Genomic DNA, 17,451 nt, shown 5'->3' with positions numbered 1-17,451 from the left:
GAAATCGCAACAGTGTTTGAAACAAGATAGAAATGTATTTCTCCCTTGTGTGGTCGCCTGGGGAAGGGCAGTTCAAGGACAGGATGACGCTCCTGGATATAAGGGACTCGAGCTCCATCCACCTTTCTCTTTAATCTTCCACGATCTCCATCCAAGGCTGCCTTGGAATCCATGGTCTAAAAGAGCTGCTCTAGCTCCATTCACCTCATTTGCATCCCAGCCAGTAAAGACAAAAGAGAGATAAAGAAGACCACACCCCCTAATTTTAAGGAGACTTCCCACCAAATTTGACCACTTCCCCTGTATCCCACTAAACATATCAGCTTGGTTATTTGATCACCTAGAAGGTGGAATCTGTCATTGTTATTCTGGGAAGTCATGTGCAGAGCTAAAATTCTGGTGAACAGATCTGGATGTGTGTTAGAAAGGACCAGCTATGCTTAGGGGAGTGAAGGCAGGTCTTCCACCCTTCCACGGCATAGTCTGGGAGAACACCTTCCGCTTATAAAGGTCCAGTTGGTGCTGGGGCCAGATGGTGGCACTGGGTTTGATAGATGTAGCTCAGACTGCACTACTTTCCATGTGCAGCCTGAGATCTGTCGGGTCGCAGATTTCCCTGCAATCCTCTGTGAGGAGATGTGGATGTGTTGGGTGGGGCCGTGAGCTAGCAGAGGTCTGGAGCTGGGCTGAAGAAGCGGTGTGCATGGACCCTTTGTGACTACAGGCCTGGCGTATGAACAGGTGAGAAAGGCATGGGGCGAGACCTGCCATTCCTCTTCATGCTCCAGATGTGTCCAGAGTTACTATGTGAATCTGAGCACCTGTCTTCCCACTGCCCTGAGGGCACAGAGAGCCTCCTCATACACAGATATCATCTCAGGGAGGAACGGGGTGGTGAAGAAACCCTACAGACTGAGCATTTATCTGAGAGAAGCTTACTTCCTGGAACTGAAGATGGCTCACACTCTAAAACTGGCAAGGTAACTTTTTTCTCTTCCCATGTGAGCCTGTGGGCTGAGGGCTCATAGGAGGAGAGTGCGAGGGGAGGAAAGGTTCTTGAGAAGCATTCGATGAACTATGGCAAATAAAGAAACCAATTTTTTCATTAAGCACCCAAGTATAGTGTGAGTGAATTTGCTCTCCTGTGTATGCACATAAAGCCAGACTTGAATACCAAATCATTTATTTTTGCATTCATCCTACTAAAAGTGCAAAATGAATAAAAATGCAAATTCAAATTATTTGAGATTTTAGGTATAGTGTATACATGTGGAATTTAGCTGTGTATTAGCCCGAAGACTTGACCTTAGTGATATACCATTTATACAAAAGGTCTTGTTAGCATGTGATAACTCTTTTAAAATTGGAACTAGGAAAGATAAAGCTGAATGGTCAAGAAAATTGACCTGCGTCAAATCAGGTGCTTTCCAGTTATTCAGGCATGTGACATTCACACAAATGCTCTCAGAACTTCTTACGGAGTACAAGATTAAAATATGGGTTTGGGACATTAGACGTTTTAGTTACACAAACATCCCTTTGCAACGACCACAGTATTCAAATGCACATCAGATATGGTAACTTCAGAAATGACCACTAAAATTTGCTTTCTCCTTTTAGTGTGAGTCCCAGATTCCCTGACTCCAGAAAGAGAGCAATTATAAGTGGTGATAGGAATCGCTATCGCCTGCAGTTTAGATAAAACCACAGTGCATGTGGCGTGCACACATGTGCGTGTACACATGGAACCCCTGAAGTATTAACACTATGAAGGACTGTATTAATGCACACATGCCCCACAAAACTAGTCCCTCAACGTGCTTAAGTTTTCACTAGAACAAGATGATAGTTTTGTCTCCTGGAACACTATGGCTTAAGAAAATAGTTTGTTGATTTAGCAAAAAGTTGGGACCACATTCTCTACACCCATGGAGCTCAGGCTGACTAGCCAATACCTCTGTAGTACTTAAAGTATATCAAGCAATTGCCACCGAACTACTGATTCCCATGTGGGGTAAGGTACAAGGGACCTTTCCTGTGCTTGTTTGTTCCTTTTGATTTAAAAAATGGTAAAGAAAAAGAAAAGTATGATCTTTAATCAGGTGAGAATTTCCGTCCATTGCTTTTCTTCTTGCGGTTGGCCCCACTAACCGAGCTGGTTGCACTGCATGGCAGGGTGTTGACACAGATTGACAGCATGAACCTTAAACTGTTGTAAACACCTATAAAATGTGGCCTTCTTCACATGATCAGTGATGAGGCCTTGACAGCATGACACCCATCATCTGATAAGCTAAGGTCAGGAGTCACTTGATTGCTTTGCTTTTTCTTTGGATGTCAAAGAGGCAAAAGCTTTTTAATGTTTTTAATAAGTAAATTACCCAAACATGCATGGTCCTGTTGCACATAGTAAGTCATCGGAGGCCAGAGTGAGCCTGGTAGGGTCCCTCGAAAGGTCAGGGGCTATTCACCTGGTGTACTGTAACCATGAGACCAAGTTTTGATGAGAGTCATCCAGGTATCTAAGATCGATTTGGAGAGCTGGCATTGTCTGGTTGTAGTGGGATCTTTTTTGAGCACATGTTGACAACGTCTATACTCTAGAAAAGAAAGTTATCAGGACTTTATGGAAGAACACTTTTCTTACAGCAAAATGAATTTTAGTGTTAGAATCAGCATCCTCTTGTATCTATATCTTGTCTGTTTTATAATGTTTTGAAGATTGAGATAACCAGTTTTCTTGATGCTACTATTTGGGATTCAATGAATCTGAGGCCAGGTGGCTAGGCAGAAGGGTGCTGAATTATAACAGGAGTTCCCCACCATAGTCATCATGGGGAACATAGCTTATTCAGTGTGTCATAAACTCATGAACAGAAATGCCTGGGTAAAGGAAATTTTTAAATGCTACTGATAAATCTTTACTCTCTTCCAGATCTCTTTTATGTAACTGAGGATGAAGGTGGGGAGCAGTGTGGGAAACAATATTTCAATTGCTTGGATAAAATGCTATGGGTAAACAGAGGGAGGTATCTTGGATATGGGTTTCCCTGTATGTTTCTCCTCTGGTCTTTCCTTGTGTTTTAATCAATGCCCCAGAGTAGGTGGGGAAGCATTAGCCAGGGCATTTTTAGGGCTTTTGGAGAAAGCAGTCTATTGACCACCTTAATTAATTCTGCATTATGTAGGCCACTTCAAATACATAATCTTAGAGATTTCAGAGCACATTATTGTACTTTCTATAGTATTTCTGTCATCAGCCTAATCACACATTAAATTCCAAATTCAGTGTTGTAGGTACTCATAATGCTTGGAAGGACTCGGTTCATGTGACTTGAAAACCAGGTTTTTCTTTTCAATCACAGATCAAATCCAGCAATTCGTATTCTGTGGATACTTCTAGGTTGAGCCTTGTAGAGATTTCTCAAGTAAAGAAGTGAGGGGTAAGGCCAAGGGAACATGTGAACCAACCCAAGCAAGCCCAGATTCTCTACAGAAGAGAGCCAAGAAGTTCCTAATGAACTGAATATTTGGCAATTTTTTTCACCCACCTTTTGATTTCATTCTGGGCTAAAACAATTTATAATTAGGAACAGGCAAAAATAAAGTTGATTTTTAATCTATCCAACACTGAGGGGTGGTCTCCTCACCCAGAGATGTGAATTTTTATCCATTGTCTAATCTTTCACATTTTGCCTTACCCCTGGGGAATGGTGATAGCCCAATTTCTATCATTGATTTCTTCTTGAAATGGGTTTCCTTCATTATTTACAAAATCTCCCAACCTACCACCAAACCCAACCAATCCAGAGTTTTTCTGACATCAAAGCCAGTCTCCACTTGACATACATGTGAGCTTGACAATAAAATCCCTTGGCTATGCATTGTGAGAGATGGGTGCCCTTTCCATATTTTGCATCATATTCTTATTTCCAGGTCATTAAATTATGATTTGACATAATTCAGAGATTAATTTTTTTTGCCTGTCCTGTGGGAATTTATTTTTGTTTTAATTTCCAGCTTTATTGAGATATTATTGTCATATAACACATGTAAATTTAAGGTGTACAGCATGATGATTCAGCAATTGTATATATAGCAAAATGGTTACCACAATAAGGTCAGCTCTGATCTCCACCCTCTCACATAATTACCTTTTTAAAAAAATGGGGATAACTTTCAAAATCTACTCTCTTAACAACTTTCAAATATATAATACAGTATTGTTAGTTATAGTCACCATTCTGTGCATTAGATCCCCAGAGCTTACTCATTCTATAACTGGAGGTTGGAACCTTTTGACAAACATCTCCCCATCTTCCCCACCTCCCAGCCCTTGGCAACCACCATTCTACAGAGATTCATTTCCACAAATAATTTAAGCAACTAAAGGCATAGACTCCTGGAAACTGGATAAAATCATGAGATGGGACAGTAAATGTGGGGTTTGACCTGGAGTTTCTATTCCCATATGACCTTCCAAAACTGACCTTGCATAATTCATATGGAAAAGATACGTTTTTTAATTTTTGTCCCCCCAACTTACTCATCCAATATATTTTCCCCACTGGAAAATCCAGTGCCATCTCAGTGGATAATTAACATTCAAGGTGCTTAGACCATGTCCACATGATGAAAAGTGTTTTGGAAAGGAATTACTAATGAAATCTTTTTTTTTCTTTTACAAAAAGTCACTGAATTATGCTATCCAGACAGTGCACTGTCTGATAATGCATTGATAAATGGAGAAATAGACAATCACATTAAAAATGTCAGAACATCATTTGCAATTCTCAAAGTCGGTATTCAGAATCAACAAACTATTAACTTTCTCTAAATATTGGAGGCAATAACCCACCTGAGTGGCAGCAATGTGCTCAATTGGGGATTGTGAACAAAAGATACTGTCTGGTCTCAAGAGCCTTTGGTCCAGGGAAGTAGCTCTTCAAACTGTTTTGGCTGGAACTGACAGTAAGAAATACACTTCACATTATAACACCAATGAAAATGCATATGTAGAACAAACAAAAGTTGCCAATATAATGTTTACATTACTATCAGCAATGCCCACAGATATTTTCTATTGTATTTTATTTCATTTTAAAAGTAAATCCTAGTTGCAAACCACAAAATTGCCATCTTTAATAGGAGAATGTGACCCACAGTTTGCAAAAAGATGATTTAGGAGTTGTACTCTGTCTGCGTTTTTGATGAATATAGCAAATGGACAATAAAGCTTTCACAAAAATTTGTACTCATAAGCTGGGTGGACCAATGAGTACCCTAAAGACATAGTGTATGGCATATGCTAGGGGCTCAATAAAAATCTGATGAAATAGTTAATAGAACATAGTAGAAAAGAAGAAAGTATTATTGATACACTGTAACACACAAGCCAAGCAATTAGAGAAGGGTAGCCTAGTTTAAGCAAAGATTTTAGACTGATTGTTAAGGAAAATGGCACCCAGTGTGCTTATATGTGCTAAATATTTTCAATCAAATATGGTGAAATAATGAGGAAAGTTGAAGCCTTTCATGATAAACGGATCTGGATTTGAACCCCAGATTCTCCACTTCCCAGCTTCGTAAGTGTGGGCACATTTTCCAAGTCATCCAAGCCCTAGATTTCTGGTCTTTAATGTTGGGGTGATGATGAGAATTTCTATTGATGCATATGATTAACTTTAGAGGGCCTGACAGGTAGTAGGTGTAAATCAATCCATCAATATTATTTTGTCTGTGAGTGTTTTGCAGTTAAGTTTACAGGCAGTATTTGTCTTTGCCCAACATCTGGTCTTAGCATTCCTTCACGCATGCATCTGCCCTTCAAAATGTTTCATAAGGTGCTACCATACCTTCTCGGCCCATGGTGTTAACTGGAAGGCAGTCAGGGTGACTCCACCTTTTTGACTGTTGAGAAAACAAGGGTAGCTTGTGGAAATGATGGTGAAAGTGACTGGGGATGTGGGAAGCGCTAACTGGGTTTTGCTAGCTTTGACAGGAAGCTGTTAAACAAACTCCAGGTCAGCTAAAACCCCAGCTGATCACAAACATTGCTTTTAAAATACGTGTGTTGGGTGCCAAGTGTTCAGGAAAACAGGAGAAAACACTTGAGACTGTATGCATGAGGTGCCAAGTTTGGAAATGCATCGAAGTAACCAACGCCAGATTTGCATGGGCCCAGTGGGAAACACAGAGAAAATCACGGTGGTTGATGCTTCTGCTGCTTAGATTAGGCAGTTGGTCAAAATCTCCAAACTGGACACCCTCCTCCTACAGCTTTATCTCTCTCTCCTTTACTTCCCTTCATTCCCAATTATCTCACTCTCTTTATTCATGAAGTTGGAAAATACATAAAATACACAATATCAACTATAAATAAGTACACTTATACTCAGCTCTATTTTCATACATGTATCTGTGTGGTTTCTTAATGAAAATTGAAGAGTTCAAGATTGTTATTAGGGAATTCTTAATAAGATAGTTCTGCATTTCAATATATACACATTACACTGACATGTGTTAAATGTCAAATCTCACTACACAATATTGAGGGCATCTGTGCACCAAGGATTTTGTTTTTTAAATTAACTCAGTGAGAAAATATAATTTAATATGTAGAAATTTACTATACTGGTATAGAAGTGTTTACTATGTTCTTATGAATACATTTCTGCACATTTGAAATGATTTATAATTAAAAAATGTAAAGAATAAGGCAGTTATGTTATTGGTTTCCAAAGAATATGCCTTTTCCATACATGTAATTTCAAGAAAAAGAAATTAAAAGCACGGAAGTATCAGTTGGAATACCTGGAATAGCCAAAATTTCACAATACAAACAAGAAAAATCTATACAATGAATAATAAAGAATTGGATGGATTTCTCTGCTATAAATTCTTGATAATAATAGTCAAGATCGGCATGTCTCAAATTTTGCTGCACATTAAATTTACTCAGGGTGTTTGTTGATAATACGGTTTTGGGAAACTACCCTCAGCAATTCTGACTCCGGTTTGAGGTGGGGCCCAGATGTTGTTTATGAGCACTTCCAGCTGTTCTTCTGACTGTACCTTCAGAAGCTGGTTCTAAGATGATTCACATGGATTTTATGTTTTTGCTTTCACATGTTTTAGATATACCCAAAGTGGTACACATCTTTTTAACACTCAGTAGGTACCTTAATAAGGTAGAAGTTTGAAGGAACATTCCAATCTGTTTTTCTGACTTAGTTTTCTGTCTTTTCTGTACACCTTGAACAAATACCCCATTTGTCTTTGCCGAGGCTTCTGAGGCACCTTGAGCTCCATGTGTACCCACGAATGCACACCCATGTGCACACACAGACTGGGATGCCATTTCTTAAAGCAGTGTAGATCTAGCCCAATGCTTTAAGTGCTAGAAGTATTACTGTAATAATGTCACTAAACAATAGGAGCAAATTCGTGATTGCAACCGATACATCCTGTGTTATTAAAAAGAGACTAACACCTTGGACACACAGGGAGTCTAGAATCAGTCATCAGGCAGTGGCGGGACTCTGTGCAGTGAGGAAATATTTCTGACCAACTCCGAGGAGATGTCTGCAAATGGAATGCAAGTTGTCCTGTTATGACTTGGTGCTGCAAGCACACTCCATTCTACGCAGAATTTCCATCTCCCTGTGTGTACTGAAAAGCCACCTGGACATAGGTCCGTCAGCCAGCAGGTCACATAAACTTCTACCTTCTTTCTTCTTCCAGTCCTTGCATTAGATCTCTGATTTGGAGAAGTCGGCCCCACGGGCAGGTGGTGGCTTATGTGCAGGATGGCGCTCTGTGCCCTATCCAGCTTCCTTCCCAGCCCAGCTGTAGCCAGAGGTATCATGGGAACACCCTTGGCGTCTTTTTCCTTCTTGCTCCAGCGCCCTCTGCAGAGCCCCCATGTCTTTGGATAAAATGCCAAGGAAAGTCGGAAGATAATTCTCCATGAAAATGGTTCAATGAAGACACAAAGGACTGAATTGACATTTATCTTTCATAGACTGTGGCTTTGTCTTTCTTAAAACTATTCGGAAAAAAAAGGAAACTTAGGTAATTCCTGTGAGTTTCCAGAAAAAATGAGTTTATATCTATTAAATGCTTTGTAATCCATAAGACTGTAGATAAGTATAATTAGGCATTATTATTATCATTTTTGTCACTGTTACTACTGTTCTATGAGTAGTGATAATGCCAAGAAAATCAAAAGAAGGCTGTGTGCTAGGTTCAGGCTGGGAAAGTAAGAGAAAGGTCCTGGGATGGCTGCATGGGGGGTCTCAGAAAGCAAGGCTGCAAGTCACCTGGCTGGGGAGGGGCCAAGGCAGCAGCTTTTGATTCCAGATCAAGACAAATCCTTAAGACCTGGCTCTCAGACCTCCACCCTGACCCTCAGAGCCCTGCCCTTGGCCTAGACTGCTCATCTCTAATGACACCCTCCCATTATGCCCCTTTCTTATCCCTGTTCCCTCCCCAGCCTCCTGCCCCTCACTGTTCGGTGAAATTCCTTCCAGGACCTAGGAAGCCACTCCGCCAAGTGCTTATTAGAAACAGGAGAAAAATGGGGGAGGAAAATTTGGGAGAGAAGTCCCTGATTTCTGGATGCCCAAGCCAATTCTCTGAATACCCATTACACAGTACACGTGCGGGCTAAGCTTCAGTGCATCCTTCCGCATTAGAACAATGATAGACTCCAAGTATATATGTATGATAGGTCTTGGAACTGAACAACAGTGGGTCATGGTTTTTATATGAAAATGTATTCTAAGATCAAAACTATCAATGTAGTAACAAACAGTTGGTCATAAATTGAGAATGACCTTTCACCTGTGTAGTAGTATAATGCTGCAGGACAAAATTCTGACATCCCATTAAAAAACAGCAAGAAGCAATGAGGAAAACAGCCTGGGAACTACAATAATTTTTTTAATGCCAAGAGAAGCTACAAATATTGGAAAGACAATGTACTGCAGATTTTGACAAATACATGCAGAGTTTCTCATGCATGGGATTCACTTCCAGAGACATAACAGATCTGCTTCAAGATCACTCTTGGTGGTGTTTTCTTTGGTTATGTCAAAAAATTTAGACTTTTCTGCAATCATGTCAACACTATGAAACATAAAAATGTAAAATGAATATACATTGCTTTGTTTTTGTTACATAACAATACATCATCAGTGATGAAATTTTACAAAAATAAAGTGAATGAAAAGAAAATACAAATAAATATAATTCTAATATCCATTAGATATTAGACCTCTTCTAACATTTTAAAGGACATGTATAAAAATACCACACATATTTTAAAGAATCATGTTGCAATATGGTATGATAAAAATAAATATGAAAAAAATGTTTTTTCATTTAGATATAGCACATATATCTTTCCGTGTCATCTATGTTACAATAATTAAAGTGAATATATTTAGTATTTCATTTTATGATATATTTTATATGATATATTTTATGATATATTATATATGATAATCCTCCATTTTGGCATTTGGGTTATTGTTAAATTTTCATGACTTTTTATTCTCATAATTCAATTGTACTAAGGCATGTTTATTTCTTTTGGGTGAGATATTTAAATTGTTTTGAACAGGATATCAAAGATAGATATGTACTCCCATATTTATTGCAATATTATTCATAACAGTCAGGTGTGGGGAAAATGGAAGTTTGTATGGCCAGGATCCTCACCTGAATGTAAACCACTCAATGATGTAACTGACTGACTGCTAGGCTACTGCTTCCATACCCATAGGCAATGAGCTATTATTGACAGTCACTATATAAAGCACTCTGCCCAGTCCTCTGGGTGGAGGCCGAGACAGAGGTGGATTACACACCTGCAGACTGTTGGATGCAGACAAATTCTAGTGCTTGACCTACTGCCATGAGAATAAAGCCACATATAAACCCTTTCACTCCAAGAATATTCTGTTTTCATTTCTCAGTCTCACTGAATCCACAGTGAGCTTACCTGGGGCTGAAACCCTCAGGCAAGATACGGAAACAACCTCAACATCCATCCATGGATGAATAGAAAAAAATGTGATGCACATTCACAAAGGAATATGATGAAGCCATGAGAAATAAGGAAATCCTGCCATTCTCAACAATGTAGGTGGACATTGAGAATACTATGCTAAGTGAGAAAAGTCAGAGAAAGACAAACACTATATCATAATATTTGGGTATAGAATCTAAAAAATCCGAACTCATAAAAACAGTAAAATGGTGGTTACCAAGGAACATGGTGTAGGGGGATAGGACAGATGTTTAAGGGAACAAAATTGCAACAAGTAGTAAATAAATCCCAGGCTCTAATAAATATATAGTGAAAACAACATATTCTATTATAACCGTCAAACTTTCTAAGAGACTGGAATTATTCCAACCATTAACAAGAAATAATTATGTAATGTGATAGAAGTGCTAGTTATTGCTACAATGGAAGTCCTTTAATATATAAATGTATCAAATTAACATGTTGAACACCTTAAATTTACACAATGTACTATGTCAAATGTATTTCAATTAAAAAAACACATATGTTATTGATGGGAAAAATTTTGAGCAAGAGAGGTTAGTTTCCTGTCTACTGATTTGACCATGTTGCCTGGACAATTTAGATGATAAGATTCCAGAACACCTGATTATTTCAGTCAATTGGCAGAAACAGCTGATCAATCCAGTGCATGATGTTATCTTTTTCCCCCTCTTAAATGGGAAGACATGTGAAATTCTTAGGATAGCTTACAATCTCATCCTGCCTGTTGTAAGACAGAAAGTGCTAACTGACAGAAGACACAGGTTGGCAGCAGATTTTCATTTCTTAGATGCCATATGACAAAGAATTCCTTGTATGAATTTTCTCCATGAAGTCTATAGCTTTCTGTTAATTTCTCAATTAAGTCCAGTTAGGGGCTAAATTAATTGACCCTTCTAATATCCCCAGTGATTAAATGGTATATACAATGTTAATAAAGGTAGAAAGCAATATAATAATGCCTATAGGAGATGAGCAATTAAAAATCTGGTGGATGGAATTAAAGATAAAATTGTATTTCAGGGTCTTTACGGAATCGTTCCTTAGTAAGAGTAAAGTAATGGACAGAACTACTAGCTGCTATTACTGCAGTTAAATCAGCATCCAAACAGGGTGAATTTTTTACTCTTCAATCATCTATGCCATTATTTTTGAGATAGATTTATATGTTTAAAAAGTGAATGGGAATTAAGACGAATGAAGTCAAGGAGATTATACTCCAAGACGGTTAGTGAATATTTATAGGTGATGAAAGACAGTTTTATATAGATCCCATCTGATGAGATGGGACTCTATACAAAGCACAGATCTGTTTATATTCACATTAAGGAAAAAAAAAAGCAGGCTCAGCACCAGCTGTTAATTTGTGGCCATCATTATTTTCACATTAGCACCTGTTGAATTAGAGGTATTAACACCAGTTGATTTGCCTGGGCATCTATTCAGTGATGTGTTCTTAAACGTGAATGTGGTAGGGTAAAGAAGCCTATTAAGGGATGATAAAGGACCTCAGAACAACTTCAGGGTGAATGCTTTCAGAAGTTATGAGGACAACGAGCATCAGTTACCATGTTCTGACCTCTGTAAGCAGAGCTGTTCCTGGGTGTGAGTCCTGGGTGTGACTTCCCAAAAAGAGAAGTCATTTCACTTAAAAGGGCCTTTATTATGCTCTTACATTTGAAGTGCAAACACTTCAGAGAACATAGCTTGGTTTTGTAGGCTTTGATCCAGAGTTTTGGGGGGTGGGGGGGGTGGGGGGCGTTGTTAGTTACTCAAATTTGCACTTAAGAATTTAGAAAAAATTCTGTCACTTGTGTTTCCACCGGCAACAAGTTTGTGATTTGAGAAGGTTATCTACAATGTTTGCAAAACAATAAAAATGGGAATAGCATCAGATACAGGTAACTGTTGAATGAAGAACATGGAAATGATAAGGCTCATGTCTTTTCTAATTCATTTCCCTCAAGTTCAGTTTCCTCATTAATAATGTTAATATGACACATTAGATCAAAATGCTTTTGGCCATCTCTGAATTAGGTATGTCTTGCCAATGGGCAAGTTCCCTATGGATTTGCTGAGATCTAGGAATGATAAAACATTCCTGGGGTAAAAGGGCTTATTACCCAGCATGTTCTCCTGGCGATAAGTCGAGCACTAGAATTATGTCTGCATCCCACAGTCTGCAGGCCTGGAATCCTTCGTCTCTGCAAGAGCTCTTTATATAGTGACTCAGTCAAGAATAGCTTATTGCCTAAGGTGTGGGAGCAGTAGCCTAGCAGCAGGCTAGAGCTACAGCATCAACTGGTTTAGGGTCAGGTGAGGATCCTGGCCATAGGAACTTCCATTTTCCCCACATTCCTGATCCATGATTTTATTGATATCCAGCCATTCCCTTGAATTCCTCACTTGGGAAAATGTTACATGTGATATAAAGTATCATCAAACAGCAGGGAAAGATTCCATTATGATATTTTGGAGCACGTACATAACAAGTGCTTAAAAATTTGCTGAATGAATATAGAAATAAATCAATCCAATCTTTTTGAATTAATATATTTAGCTTTTGCCACTGCCTCTATCATTTTCTTCGCCATCTCCATTCGAGAAGAAAATTAGGAGGAAAACCATTTTCTTTACACACTCCTTTCCCTCAGCCATCATGTTATATTTCACATTTCTCTAAGATCTCTATGGGTCTTTTCATCCTCAAGACACTAGTGAGGCAAGTAAGAGCAGAAATAATTCTCCTATTGTACAGAGGAAGGACTGAGGCTCAGTGAGGGGTGTTTTCCTAAGGCCACTGAGCTAATAAATGATAGAGTGCAAGTGATACAAGGTTTTGCTGTCCCAGGGTTGGTGCGGTCTTTGATGAATGGGGCCTTCACTCTCGTTGCCAAGGCAAACAAGGGGTTACATGCAAGGAGCAGCTGTCTGTTCCTTACTGACCTGGGGGAGTAAGGAGAAGGAATCAGCTGCTCGGGCTGCTAGAACTCCCCAAGGACACAGCTCTCTGCTGGCTCTGCAATCAAGAACTTTGAACACCTGTGAAGCCCCACCTCACCCGAGAAGCCAGCACACCTGTCGGCCACTGTCTTTCCACTCTCAGATCCAGGCAGAAAACCAAAGCAGAGATCAGGTAAGAGTATCCTAGGACCACATGGGTGTGTGTCCCTTGTTTCTTCTTTCCTCATGGCATTACTGCCTTTCTTGCCTGAGACCTAACGGTCCCCTCCTCTGCCTCTCTGCGTCTTAAAGCTGAGGCTGTTAAAACCTGGACTACTTGCACTGCAATGAATGCTTGGAAACAGTCAGTCTGCCTTATGAGAACTCAACAAGTCATTTGATCTCATCCCACTGATGCTGGGCCTGGCGTGCAGGGGTCACCTCAATACATACGTATAGAATGAATGAACGTGGTCCAGAAGAAAAAAACAGGTTGCGGGTTGACACCTGATATTCAAAATATATTTTGTGTGCCTCCGCTCTTGGTATTGGGAATGTGGTGATGAAGGGAACTGATCCATTCCCAGCCTTAAAGATTTTAGTAGGGAACACTGACAATTAAACAAGCGGTAGTCATGCGTGTAATGGTACGAGACACAAAGATGAAACACTTCTATGTCTTCTAGACTCTGTCTTCTAGAATCACAGAACATCCCAGAGCCCTCATGCCCAGCTAATACTGCATCTGGGCCTTTCTCTTCCAGGCCCAGTGTTAGCTAAGAAGTCACTGCATTTCCTTGCTCCTGCTCTAGCTAGCTTTCCCCTGTGGCCTTCCTGGGTGTGGGGCTCACTGGCCTCTGGCATAATTTCGGTCCTCTGCAGTGACACCAGCATCGGTGGGTGGCTCCACCAACTGTCTAGACCTGTCTGCAAATTGAAGCTGAAACTCTGGACTTGGAAAGCCAAGGAAGTTGCAGCAGGCCTTCCCTTTCAGACACCTACCAGTCCTCCGGCTGAAGACTGCCGGATTCGGGGCCCCCCTTCTATCTGCTGGAACAGGAGGTGGGAGAGAGACGGAGCGATCTACGGTCCAGTTCACATTGTCCCTACATGGAGGTGAGAATTTCAAAGGCTAATAAAAGCTGTTGAGCGCTCAGGGTCTGGATGTTTGGTAATTGTTCTTTATCTCAATTTTGGAAACCTGGCCACCTAAAAAGAGCAGTGGTGAAGAACATCTTAATTAATCCAGCTCTCTCGCCTGAGTGTTTCAGCCCTGGGCAAGTTCTCTCTGGATGCAGGGAAACTGAAAAATGACCACGGACTGTTCTTGGGGTGAAAACGTTTATACCTAGTTTCAGTCTTACAGTGGCCGGTCAAGCGCTAGAATCCCACCCTCCTCAGGGCACGTCTACATGCGGGAAGCTGGTCTCATCCTCGGGGCCTCTCCCCTGCCTTGCAGCTGGAGACCAGTGGGCAGAGCTCTTTACATAGAGTCAGTGACAGCTCACTGCCAACACGTGTGCAAAGCCTGCACCTGCGAGCATTGCACGTGCATAGTGAGCAAGCAGACCAGAGTCGGGTGAGAATCCTGGCCATGGAACTCCACTTCCCCTATACTAGCCATGCTTGGCAGGGAAATTTTATGGAGCACTTTTTTTTTTTCCTAAGTAAAATAACGCTCTTTGGAAATGGCTGAGTCACAGAAACATCTGGGGGCACTTATTGGCATTAATAAGAAGTTTGGCGCTTAGTGCAAAGTTAATTTACTTGGGATGAAACCATAGCTATACAACTTCCCGTCATTCTTGCCAGAAAACTTTGCAGCCTGGGGTCCTCCGGCAAGAGTTCCTTTGCATTAGGTATCTCCCACTAGTAAATCCTGAAATTCCACTGGTCATGTTTGGACATAACTTTCCAGAAAAGTTAGTTCCTTCAAAAACATCTTCATTTTCAGTGATATGTTGCATCTGCAGATCTGGGCTGGGGAGACCTCTCTATTTTGACATGTTCATTCTGACTGAGTAAATTTAATGTTTAAGAAACCAACTCAGAAGTTAAAAATCATGTTTTTTCAATGGGCTCCTCTGTCTCGCAAGGAAGTCTCCTTCTTTCATGGTGCTTTCTGGTGCTTTCTGGTATGCAGACTTTTAATTCCTCTCTTTAGTGTCTATAAACTACAATGGAGACCGTGTCTTCTGCTGAGCCTGAGTTGGAAACGAACCTTTTGAGACTTTGGGGGGCATTGGCAAGGATCCCCACAAGGTGCACACCAAAGGGGGGCCAAGAGAATTGCAGATACTCCCCCGGTGGGTGAGTGGTGGGGTGGGAAGAGCCCCCTCGCAGGGCCGGCAGACCTGTGTTGAGAACCCAGCTCTGCCAATTTATTCATTGCGGGATTAACCTCTCTACTGAAAAGGGGGGATTATATGGTCTTTCCGATTGTTGTGTGAAGATTAGAGTCTGTGAAGGGTTTGGCACAGTACCTGGCTCTTCCTGAAGGGTGGATAAATTGTTACCACTCTTTGTTGGCAAACTTCCCTAGGATACATTTGACCTGCTGCACGTGGGGTAGTTCTAATTTCTGTGTTGAGAAATGAGGTGCCCCCATACAGATCCACCCTTTAAGTACATGCTTGCACCATGCTGACTGGGTTATAGTACTGGCTTACTGGCTAACAGGTACTTTCTGCTTGGAAAGGCAAGTGGTGCTTAGAAGTCTAAATAGTGGAAGGGAAAAAAAAACTACCTAGGAAGCAAGACCTCACAGGTAACAAAATACTTCAGAGAAATAAGAGCTGGATCTAAAAATCAAAGATGCATTCTTTAGCTCTGTAAATATTTAATTATGCACCATGTGCTGGACCTGGTGGGGAAGATCCAGATAGTGGAGTTGACTCTAACAGCCACTGCCTGTATTTTTCTTTTCCTTCTCTCTAATTGAACTCAACATAGGAGCCCCCATTTCTTCTCAGTGGCTAGAAAGTGGGTGTGACGGTTAGATTTTGAAGCCAATTTAATGTCCTCAAGCTGATAGAGTCACTTCTGCTTTTTTCAGGCACTTATCATTTGCTCTGTCTATGTGCAGGAGAACCCTGGAGATACATTGTTTACCTTCATGGAAAGGGACTCCGGTTCTCACAGACTCCACTCAAGTCTTGCCCCACCTGATCTTTGAGTGAAGGGCTCTGCCCTTGTTGCACATGTAGCAGAAACCTCTCTGCTTGAGATGAGAAGTCTCCTCCAGCACCGAAGTGCACAGTCAGCCCCGCCCTGGCTGGCCTGAGGCGGAGGTGTGAGCCTCTTCACCCCCCAACTTGGAAGGCTGAAGCATCGTTCTGAGCCCTGCATGTGCATGTACAGTCCAAGTCTTGTCCACACAAGACAAGATGGTAGAGGAGAAGCAAAATGCAAATCTAAGAGGGCTCAGAACCACGGAAGCTGATGCGTAGTTGAGAGGTAGCTGGTGGGGAGGTGGGCTTGTAAAGTGAGCTCTGCAGAGGTGGTCTTTTATTTGCTTTCTATGTCAGATTGCCTGGACTCCCGTGGCTCAGAGATTCTGGTTTATGTCCTGGTTTATTCTTAATCCCACATCCTAATTTCTTGACTCCTCCTTATCTGAGTTTTCTACAGGGACTAGGATTGTGAAACTCTTGTCCCTGTGGTGATTTTCTGGCCTGTACTTTTCAGATCTTTGTGGAAGTTACATATCTGCCAGTTTAGGCCTTGATCTTGGTCTGTTCTACCTCCCCTTCCGCCCGCACCAGCCCCTGCTTGGTTCCATCTGTTGGATTCCCCTTGCCAATGCCTTGCCTAGGTCTGATTTCCGTTTCTGGGACTTTCTTTGGAATGACTTTCTTAGCATGCTGGCTGTATCCCACCTTCTGGTGTGTATTGTATGAATTTAGACTCCATCTTCTGCTCAGTACTTGGAGGACCTGTTGGTCTGGGGACCCCTCTTTGCGGGAACTACTGTGTATGCTCAGGACCTTTCAAACAACTTTCATTCTTACTTGGCCATCCCTAAAAGAAGGCTCAGAGAGATTCAGAAGCTCACCCAAGGTCACATAACTAGGAAGTGGCAGGCACTGGGATTAACTGCCAGATTGGTTTGGCTCTAAAATTCATTCTCTTTCTGCCACTACAGGTGGCTTCCAAGGAAGCGACAGGAAGTTAGAAAGATGAGTAAGACTGTGTTCAAGAAGCACAGGCTGGGAGTTTCAAATCTGTTACAGTGGCACAAATAGCGAAGAATTAACCTCAGAGGAGTGGGCTTGCTAATGGACTGGAGAGAAGCGCCATAGTATCTAGGAAGTTGAGAGACCTTCCATGAGGATATGATAGGGTTCCAGACACGGTGTCAGCATGCAGTTTATCATAGTGAACTCGTTACACTCTTCTGGATTGAAAATCAAGACGGAATGTCATGTTTTCCC

At 41.1% G+C, this 17,451-nt stretch overlaps 1 long non-coding RNA gene across 1 annotated transcript in view; it reads right to left on the bottom strand.

Annotated features, from left to right (window-relative positions):
* Positions 1-8,187: 8,187 nt before the first annotated feature.
* The window catches only part of LOC118968750 (uncharacterized), a 116,055-nt gene continuing 106,791 nt past the window's right edge, over positions 8,188-17,451 (bottom strand). The window contains exon 3 of the long non-coding RNA XR_005056575.2: positions 8,188-9,129. This is a non-coding gene — a long non-coding RNA (uncharacterized lncRNA). The remainder of the gene's footprint in view (positions 9,130-17,451) is intronic.

Source organism: Manis javanica, chromosome 18 (genome assembly GCF_040802235.1).
Source record: "Manis javanica isolate MJ-LG chromosome 18, MJ_LKY, whole genome shotgun sequence".
NCBI lineage: Eukaryota > Metazoa > Chordata > Mammalia > Pholidota > Manidae > Manis > Manis javanica.
The sequence above is the reverse complement of the archived record's forward strand: the minus strand, read 5'-3'. Positions and strand labels throughout refer to the sequence as shown.